The sequence below is a fragment of the Trachypithecus francoisi genome, unplaced genomic scaffold (assembly GCF_009764315.1).
Source record: "Trachypithecus francoisi isolate TF-2019V2 unplaced genomic scaffold, Tfra_2.0 Lachesis_group2, whole genome shotgun sequence".
In the NCBI taxonomy this organism is placed as follows: domain Eukaryota; kingdom Metazoa; phylum Chordata; class Mammalia; order Primates; family Cercopithecidae; genus Trachypithecus; species Trachypithecus francoisi.
The window spans coordinates 164,814,826-164,824,091 of record NW_022681465.1 but is presented as its reverse complement, the minus strand read 5'-3'; positions in this window follow the sequence as shown (position 1 = coordinate 164,824,091).

The following is a 9,266-nucleotide window of genomic DNA, read 5'->3' as shown; positions in this document are numbered from 1 at the left end:
ATTTCAGCAACAGCAGAATACAGATTCTTCTCAAGCTCACATGGAACATTTACCAAGAAAACCCACATTCTGGGCCATAAAATACACCTTAACAAATTTAGAAGAATAGAAGTTATTAAAAGTATACTCTCAGACCACAATGGAATTAAATTAGAAATTAATAACAGAAAAATACTGAGAAAATCTCAAAATGCTTGAGATTAAACAATATATTTCTAAATAATACGAGGGTCATAGAAGTCCTAAGGAATACTGAAAGTATTTTGAACGAAATAAAATAAAAATACAACTTATAAAAATTTGGGGAATGCAGCAAAGGAAGTGCTCAAAGGAAATTTGTAGTATTGAATGCAAACATCAGAAAAGAAGATCTAAAATCAATACAAGGCTTCCACCTTAAGAAAGTAGCAAAAGAAGAGCAAATTTAATCCAAATTAAGCAGAAGAAAAGAAATAATAAACATAAGAGCAGAAATTATTAATAACAAAGAGCATTTTGGAATTCAAAATGGGAAATCAATAAAGAAAAATGATGAAATTAAAAGCTTGTTTTTTGAAAAGATCAATAGAATGATAAAGCTCTAGCCAGGCTAACTAAGGAAAAATGAGAGAAGATACAAATTACTAATACAGAAATGAAAGATAGGGCATCATTCCTGATTTCATGGGCATTAAAAGATAATAAAGGAATATTAGGAACAACTCTATGACCACAAATTGGATAACCTAGATGAAATGGACCAGTTCCTTGAAAGACACAGTCTACTTCTTAAAAGTGTAACTCTCAGGATTCAACACTGAGAAAATACACAACCAAATTAAAAAATAGGCAAAAGGTCTGAACAGACACATCATCAAAGAAGATATATAGGTGGCAAATAAACATCTGAAAAGATGCTCAACATCATATGTTATTAGGGAATTGCAAACTAAAACAATATTGAGATATCACTACCACCTATGGAATGGCTAAAATTCACGACATTGACAACACCAAATGCCAGCAAGGATGTGGGGGCAACGGGAACCCTCATTCAAAGTTGGTGTGAATGCAAAATGGCACAACTGCTTTGGAAGACAGTTGGGTAGCTTCTTCCAAAGCTAAACATGCTCTTACCTTTCAATCCAACAGTCATGCTCTTTGATATTTGCCCAGAGGAACTGAATACTTATATATACACAAAAATGTGTAAATTAATGTTTATAGCAGCTTTATTCATAATTGTTAAAACTTGGAAGCAACCAAGATGTCCTTCAACAGGCTAATGCATAAGCAAACTGTTACAGAGTTATGCAATGGACTATTTTCCAGTGATATAAAAAACGAGCCATCATGTCATGAGAAGACATAGAGGAACATGAAATGCATACTACCAAGTGAAGGAAACCAGCCTGAAAAGACTACATAGTGTATAATGCCAAGTATACGACATTCTGGAAAAGGCGAAACTATGGAGACAATAAAAAGAGCAGTGGTTTCCAGGTATTCAGGGTGAGGGAAGGAGAAATGAATGGTTGGAATATAGGGAAATTTGGGGGCAGTGAAACTATTTTGTACCATATTATAATGGTGGATATATGAATCATACCTTTGCAAAAACCCATAGAATTGTACAACACACAGAGGGAAACTTAATGTAAACTATGTATTTTAGTGAATAATAATGCATCAACATTAGTTCATTAATTGTAACAAATTTACTACACTAATGCAAGATGTTAATAATATGAGAAACTGTGATTGGGGTGATAAACAGAAACCCTCTGTATCTTCTGATTATTTTTTCTGTAAACCTAAAACAGCTCTAAAAAAAATGAAGTTTATTAATTAAATAAGCAAGAGAGAGAGAGTTTTGGAGTCTAACAAAGATTCAAATCCTGATTCTGTCATTTATAATTTGTGTGGGCTTCTGCCCTTACATTTTAGACATTGATTTTTTTTCTCATCAAAAAATAAAGATAAAAATAGTTACCTCCTAGAATTATTTTGGATTTGAGTGAGCTAATACACAAGAAGCTCCCGAGAGAGCCTGGTACACGGTAGATACTCAGCATTTATTAACTCTTCCAGCTTTCCCTTTCTTTATGAACATTAGTGCTTGATAGTTACTAAACAATGTAGGAGAAGATGAGCAAGAAATCACCAGGAGCAGTAGCAGAAGCAAAAGTGTAGTTGAAGATGTCAGAGATGATCTAACAAGATCAACTCTTGGGGCTGCATAACACAAAAAACATTCCTGTCGAGAGACTACTGTGAATAAGAGAATATATTGAGCAAATGAGGCATTGAACTGCATTGACATTTATACACTATGTGGCACTTGAAAAACAGCAGGCAGGTACATCGTGAACTGACACTTTGTCTTTGAATATTCCCCTCTCTGAGCGTACTTATGCAGTGCTGCCCAACAGAATGTTGTAAAATGGTGGAAAAGTTTTTGTCCACTGTCCAATATAGCAGGCATTCACTAAATGTGGCTAATTAGCACTTGAAATGTGGCTAGTATGACTGAAGAACAAATGTATTTTATTGTATTATGTTTTAATTTAAATTTAAGTAGTCATATGGGGCTGGTAGTTGTCAAACTGGACAGTCTTCAAAAAATTGATAAGCACATAGAAAGGAAAATCAGAAAATAACTTGACATGAAAGAAAGTGAGGACACAACATAATGAAACTCACAGGATGTAGCTAAAGCAGTGCTTAGAAGGAAATATATAGCTGTAAATACCTATATTAAGAAAGAAGAAAGGCCTCAAATCAACAACTTAACATTTCACCTAAGACAGTAGAAAAGAAAACTAAATGCAGTGCAAACATGGAAGAAAATTAGGATCAGAGCAGAAATTAATGAAACAGGGCCTAGAAAAACAATGAAGAAAATCAGCAAAACCAGAACTTTGTTTTTTGAAAGAACAGACAATATTGACAAACCTTTAGCTAAACTTACCAAAGAAAAAAAGAGGAAACTTAACTTACTAAAATCAGAAATGAAACAGAGGACATTACCTTACATAAATAAAAAGGATTATGAAGGAATACTATGAACAGATAATAACAAGTGTTAACAAGGATTTAGAGTAATTGGAACCCTCATATTGCTGGTGGAAACATAAAACGTTGTAGCCATTTATGAAAACAGACCGACAGTTGCTCAAAAGATTTGACATTGAGTGCTCTATGATCCAGCAATTAGACTCTGAAGTGTATACACAAGAGAAATGAAAACACGTGTCCACATAAAAACTTGTACATGAATGTTCACAACACCCTTATTCATAATAACCAAAAAGTAGAAACAATGCAAATGCCCATCAGTTGATGAATGGATGAGTAAAATGTGTGTCATTCATACAATAGGATATTTTTCATCAATAATAAGAAATAAAGTACTGATACACGAATACATTTTGAAAATATGTTAAGTGATAGATGCCAGTCATAAACGGCCCCATATTGTCCGATTCCATTCATTTGAAATAGGTAAATTGGAAAGGCAAATCTGTAGCAATGGAAAGCAGATTAATAGTTGCCTAGGACTAGAGATGAGGTCTGCTAGGGGTATGGGCAGGTGATGACTAAGGGGAATAGGGATTCCTTTTATGGGTGGTGAAAATGTTCTAAAATTGATTATGGTGATGGATGCACAACTCTGAATATACTAAAGCCATTGGATTGTATACTTTAAATGGATGAGTTGTATGTCAACTGTACATCTTATAGCTGTAATTTAAAAAAAGAACAAGCAAAGTGGAGGGAGCAATACTTTAGGCACTAACAATTTACAAAACTGTAGCTTCAGCAGAGGTGGTTGTGCTTTGTTTCTGGGGTTCCTAGAAAACCCAACACCATTCATTTATGAATATCAGAACCCTTCTACCTGAATTGCATTGCATATATAGGTCTAATTTTCTTATGGTGTGAAGATCTCCCATAAACTAATTTTTAAAAATCAATAAGATAATATAAGATGGAGATCACAGAAAAAGAAGCACAAATAACCTTAAACACATCAAATAATTTTACTCTTAATATGATAAATACACCTGTAAATTAGCAAAGATTCAAATCTTTGATAACAAACTGTAGTTGGAGAAGAAGTAGGGAAGCAGGCACTCATACTTCACTGGTGAGAGTATAAACTGGTATGACATCAATGCAGAATGATTTGGCGATATCCACTGAAATTCCAAAGACACATATCATTTGATCAAACAACTCTACTTTTAAGAACTTATTCTACAGATAATACTTGCACATGTGTAAAGTGAGACATATCTAAGTAGAATCAATATAGCATTGCTGGGATTAGCAAAAGATTAAAATGAACTAAATATTCAGAATTAATACAAGTTAAATAATTGGCAATCTACTCTATCCATGGAAGGTTTAGGTAAGGAGGTAGTAGAGTTGAAAGTTGAATGGGACCATGTTAGTACAATCTGAAATCTAAGCTAAAGGATTTGGACTTTATCCGGTAGTCAAGTGAGGGAAATCAAAGTTTTCAAGCAAGGATCATGTGGTCAGCCTGGTGGTGGTATGCAGAAATCTGAGTTGGGGTCAAGAGTTCCAGCACAGGCCTTAAATTTGCACCAGAGCTGTAGGGATAGTAAAGCCACTGATGCAAGAGGCCATAGAAAGCTTTACAGTTTCGGAATTTTGATGACTGTAGTTGGTGGAGAAGGGAGAGCTGTGGAGTATTATTTCTAATTACTGCATAATAATAACAGTATTAGTAAAATTAAAAAGGCAAAATCTGAAAATAGTTTCATGGATAAGGTAATTAATTTATCTTTTAGCTGATTGCATTTGAGAAGATAGTGAGCTTTCTATGTGGTTAGAAACTGGAACTGGCATTCTAGAGAAAAATTAGAGAGGGAGATGTAGAATCAAGTGTTTCTGTTAAAGCTTTGAATGTAGATTCTTTCTCTTGTGTATAAGCAGAGAATGTACAATTGGCTCTGCCATCTTGTAAAGAGATATACCAAGAGTATGACCCTGATATGGTTTGGCTGTGTCCCCACCTAAATCTCATCTTGAATTGTAGCTCCCATAGTTCCCTCATGTTGTGGGAGGGACCCAGTGGGAGATAATTGAATCATGAGGGGCAGTTTCCCCCATACTGTTCTCATGGTAGTGAAAAAGTCTCATGAGATCTAATGGTTTTATAAGAGGAAACCTTTTTTTGCTTGGTTCTCATGCTCTTCTCATGTCTGCCGCCATGTGAGATGTGCCTTTTGCCTTCTGCCATGACTGTGAGGCCTCCCTAGGCACACGGAACTGTGAGTCCATTAAACCTCTTTCTTTTGTAAATTGCCCAGTCTCAGGTATGTCTTTATCAGCGGCATGAAAACGGACTAATACAGACCCATTCTGTCTAATGTAGTGGTGGGGCGAAGGGAGATAGATGGGGGCAGTTGGGTAGTGGCTGGTGATAATCTCTTGTGAGCCAAAAGTTAGTTGACTGTGTACTGGTTCCTGCCATTCTCAACTGGTGCGGAGGAACATGGTTTAAGCCCTGGTGTTAGCTCTCATAAGCGTGCGTCTGGGGACATCAGAAATAAAATGTGACACAGCCATCCCTTGTTAAATGATTCCAGTGCCTGATACCCACGTGAAATAAGTATTTCTCAAATAAGAAGATAGGGAGTCCTAAAATAAAATAAATTTTGGAAGAGATAAGCAGAAGTTAAAAGGAAGTTGGAGAACAGATTAATGCAGCATCAAGAACCCAGGGGAAGAGAGAGTCTTGAAAAGGAATGGCCTTTTTTTTTCCATAAAAGTAATAGCCAGGCCAGGTGCAGTGGTTCACCCCTGTAATCCTAGCACTTTGGGAGGCCAAGGTGGGTGGATCACCTGAGGTCAGGAGTTCGAGACCAGCCTGGCCAACATGGTGAAACCCCGTCTCTACTAAAAATACAAAAAATTAGCCAGGCATGGTGACAGGTATCTGTAATCCCAGTTACTCCGGAAGCTGAGGCAGGAGAATCCCTTGAACCCAGGAGGCGGAGGTTGCAGTGAGCCGAGATCATGCCACTGCACTCCAGCCTGAGTAACAGAGTGAGACTCCTTCTCAAAAAAAAAGTAATAGTGTATGAACAAATATAGAGAATAACAAAACCGACACAGATCTGTTTCCTGACTGCCAGTTACAATGACTCTTCTCCCAATTACCCTTCTCTTTTCATACAACACTGTATAGTTATGCCATACAGTTTGTGTTCTCCCCATCATTTTCTGTGTACTTCTGTTATAGTATCTGGCATTTTTTATTCTTGCATTTTTTGTGTTTTGATACATATATATCCTACTGCCTGTAATCTCCTTTAGGGAAGGAATTAGTTCCTGTTATTTCTGGTCTATGGCTTCTAGCATAGTGTTTTACTCAATAAATGTTGGTTGTGTGAATACTTTGAAATATTTCCAGGAATTGTAGCTTCTAGAAATTTAAGCTGTGGGCAATGCCACATGCCTATGCATATAAATTATGGAAGGAATCTTAGTTCCTATCTTAGATCATATTTGGAGGTCAAGTTTAATTGACTCACACTAAGTAAAATGAATTTTATGTATGTGAAGGAAACGAAGAACTAAATTATCTCTGGAATAATATTTTTGATATGATGGGAGCAAAATTATGAGTCTTTTGGAAAAGAATGGTAAGAGCACTCTGCAGCATCAGCAACTGCAGTGCACTGATGAAACTTTATGATCCTAGGTGCATTCATTTATTTATTCACTTAACGAAGATTGGCTGAGTGCCTACTAAGTACTTGGGGCTAACATTGGGGATACAGTGGTGAATGAAACGGACAAACTTGCCCTTGAGTTAATAAGCTTGTATTTATGGAAGATGGACAGTAACAAATAGATTTATATTGTAATATCAGGAAGTGCTCAGTGTTATGAAGAAAAATGAAGCAGGGTTGATATGAGGAAACAGGACTCAATTCAGCAAGAGGGAGCAACTGCAAAGAGCCCAAGGTGTGAGGGGCTGGAAACAGCACTAGGCCAGGGCGATGGAACAGAGGGAGTGAGGGAAAGACCAGTGGGAAGTGAGGGCAGAGTGGGGGCCAGGGATTGGGTCATGTGGGCCTTGCAGGCCACGGTAAAGCTCTGCAGAAAAGCACCATAGACAGGCAGACGTGGAGCAAGTGGGCCGTTACAATGCTAGTGAGATTTCCAAGTGACACTGGGTGAAGTCGGGGCTAAGTGGGAGCAGAAGCATGGCGGGGGCGGTGGTCAAACACTGTTTCCTCTGTGGAACTGACAGAATTTGCTAAAGTACTGGATGTGGAGTGAGAGAGAAAGTGAGGAGTCAAGGAGGTCTCCAAGGTGTGTGTGTGTGTGTATGTGTGTGTGTGTGTGTGTTTGTGTGTGTTTATAATAAATTTATTTTTGGAACAGTTTCAGATTCACAGAAGAATTGAAAGGCTAGTACAGAGTTCCCATATACCCCATACCCAGTTTGCTTATTATTAATAACATCTTACATAAGTATGGCACATTTGTTACAAGTAATGAGCCAATGTTGCTATATTTGTATTAATTAAAGCCCATACTTGAATTCAGTTTCCTTAGTTTTTACCTAATGCCTTTTTCTGTTCCAGGATCTCATGCAGGATACCATGGAGAGACTGAATACCCAGTGGGTAATGACAGACCGTATATAAAAACAGAGCTCTGACCCAAAACCTGTAGCAACCGGTCTAGGAAGCTAAACAACAAGCCCTATAGCAATTGTCCCCACATGGCCAGAACCTAATAACAAACAGCTTCCCTAATTTTTGCTGCAGCTTCCAACCGAGGAAAAACTAAAGAAAGCCATTTAAGTCCCAGGTACTTAGGAGGCACTTGAGTGGTTGACCAATCTCTGTTGAATGAATGACTGTACTCCTAACCCTGCTTCTGTTTGGCCCACCTACAGCTTCCCCATGATAAAAGCCTCCAATCTGAAGCTTCTCTTTTTCCCACTCTGAAGCTTTTCCAGTGCTCTGAGTCTCTGCCTTTGGGTTTCCACCAAATGCAAGTGATGGTGGCCACTCCTCTGCCATAGCAAGCTCCAAATAGCCTTTTTTAGCTCTAATTTGGGTACTCTTTGTTTCTTCCCATGGCACAGTACATTTAGCTGTCATTGTCTCCTTAGGCTCCTCTTGGCTATGAGAGTTTCTCAGGCTTCTCTTGTTTTTGATGACCATGACAGTTTTTAGGAATACTGGCCAGATATACTATAGAATATCCCTTTATTCTCATGATTACACTGGGATTATGGTTTTGAAGGAGGAAGACCACCGAGGAAAAGTGTCATTTTCATTACTTTTTATCAAAAGTAATGAAACATTCTCTCAACGTGACTTATTACTGGTGATGTTGGACTTGACCCAAGGTGTTTTTTTATCAGAGCAACTGGAAAAGTATAGTTGCCATTTATCGAGTAGGAAGAGTACAAGAGGGACAGGATAGTTTGGGGAAACACTGAGAGTTTTAATTAGTCTCCTGCTTAGACACCAAAGTGAAGCTATTAAACAGTTATAGAGTTTAGGAGAGAAGTTATGGTTGGACATATAGAGATGCAAGTCATTAGCATACAGATGTTGTTTAAGGCTGTGGACTGGTGAAGATCACTGGGAGCTTGAAAAGGAATACAAGTGCTACCTACTGGATCATTTCAACAGGAATTTTTACTGCAAATAAGGATAGTTGCGTTTTTTCCATGTTTAAATTTTTTTTAGCTCTTTTTACATTGTTACTTCAAATGAAAGGCTTCTATCTCACTACGTAAGTGTGTTGGCTATGTTATTTTTTACATGTCCTTTATCAGGTTAATGATTGCTTCTATTCCTAGTTTAACAAGAGTTATGAACAGGAGTTCAATTTTATCAAATTTTTTACCTGCATCTACTAGTATTATCAGATTCCTTTTCTTTATAAATTTGTTAAATCACCAATACATTTTTCTGAAGTGGGACCACCCTTCTATTCCTGTGGGGAAAACAAGGCTACTTAGTCACAATATGTGTCATCAGTCATCCTCGTCGTCACCATTATCATCTATAGCCCCAATTCAATTTTCTAACATTTCATCTAGAATTTTTCTTTTCTTTTCTTTTTGTTTGCAGGGCTAGCTTTGAGGTAGTGTGCCCAGAGTCAGCCTTTTAATCTATGTTGATAAGGAAGAATGTCTTATTTTCTTTTGTCTAGTTAGGAAGCTAACCATAATGAATACTCACTACAGAAATCATTTAACTATCCCTCACTCATCAGGG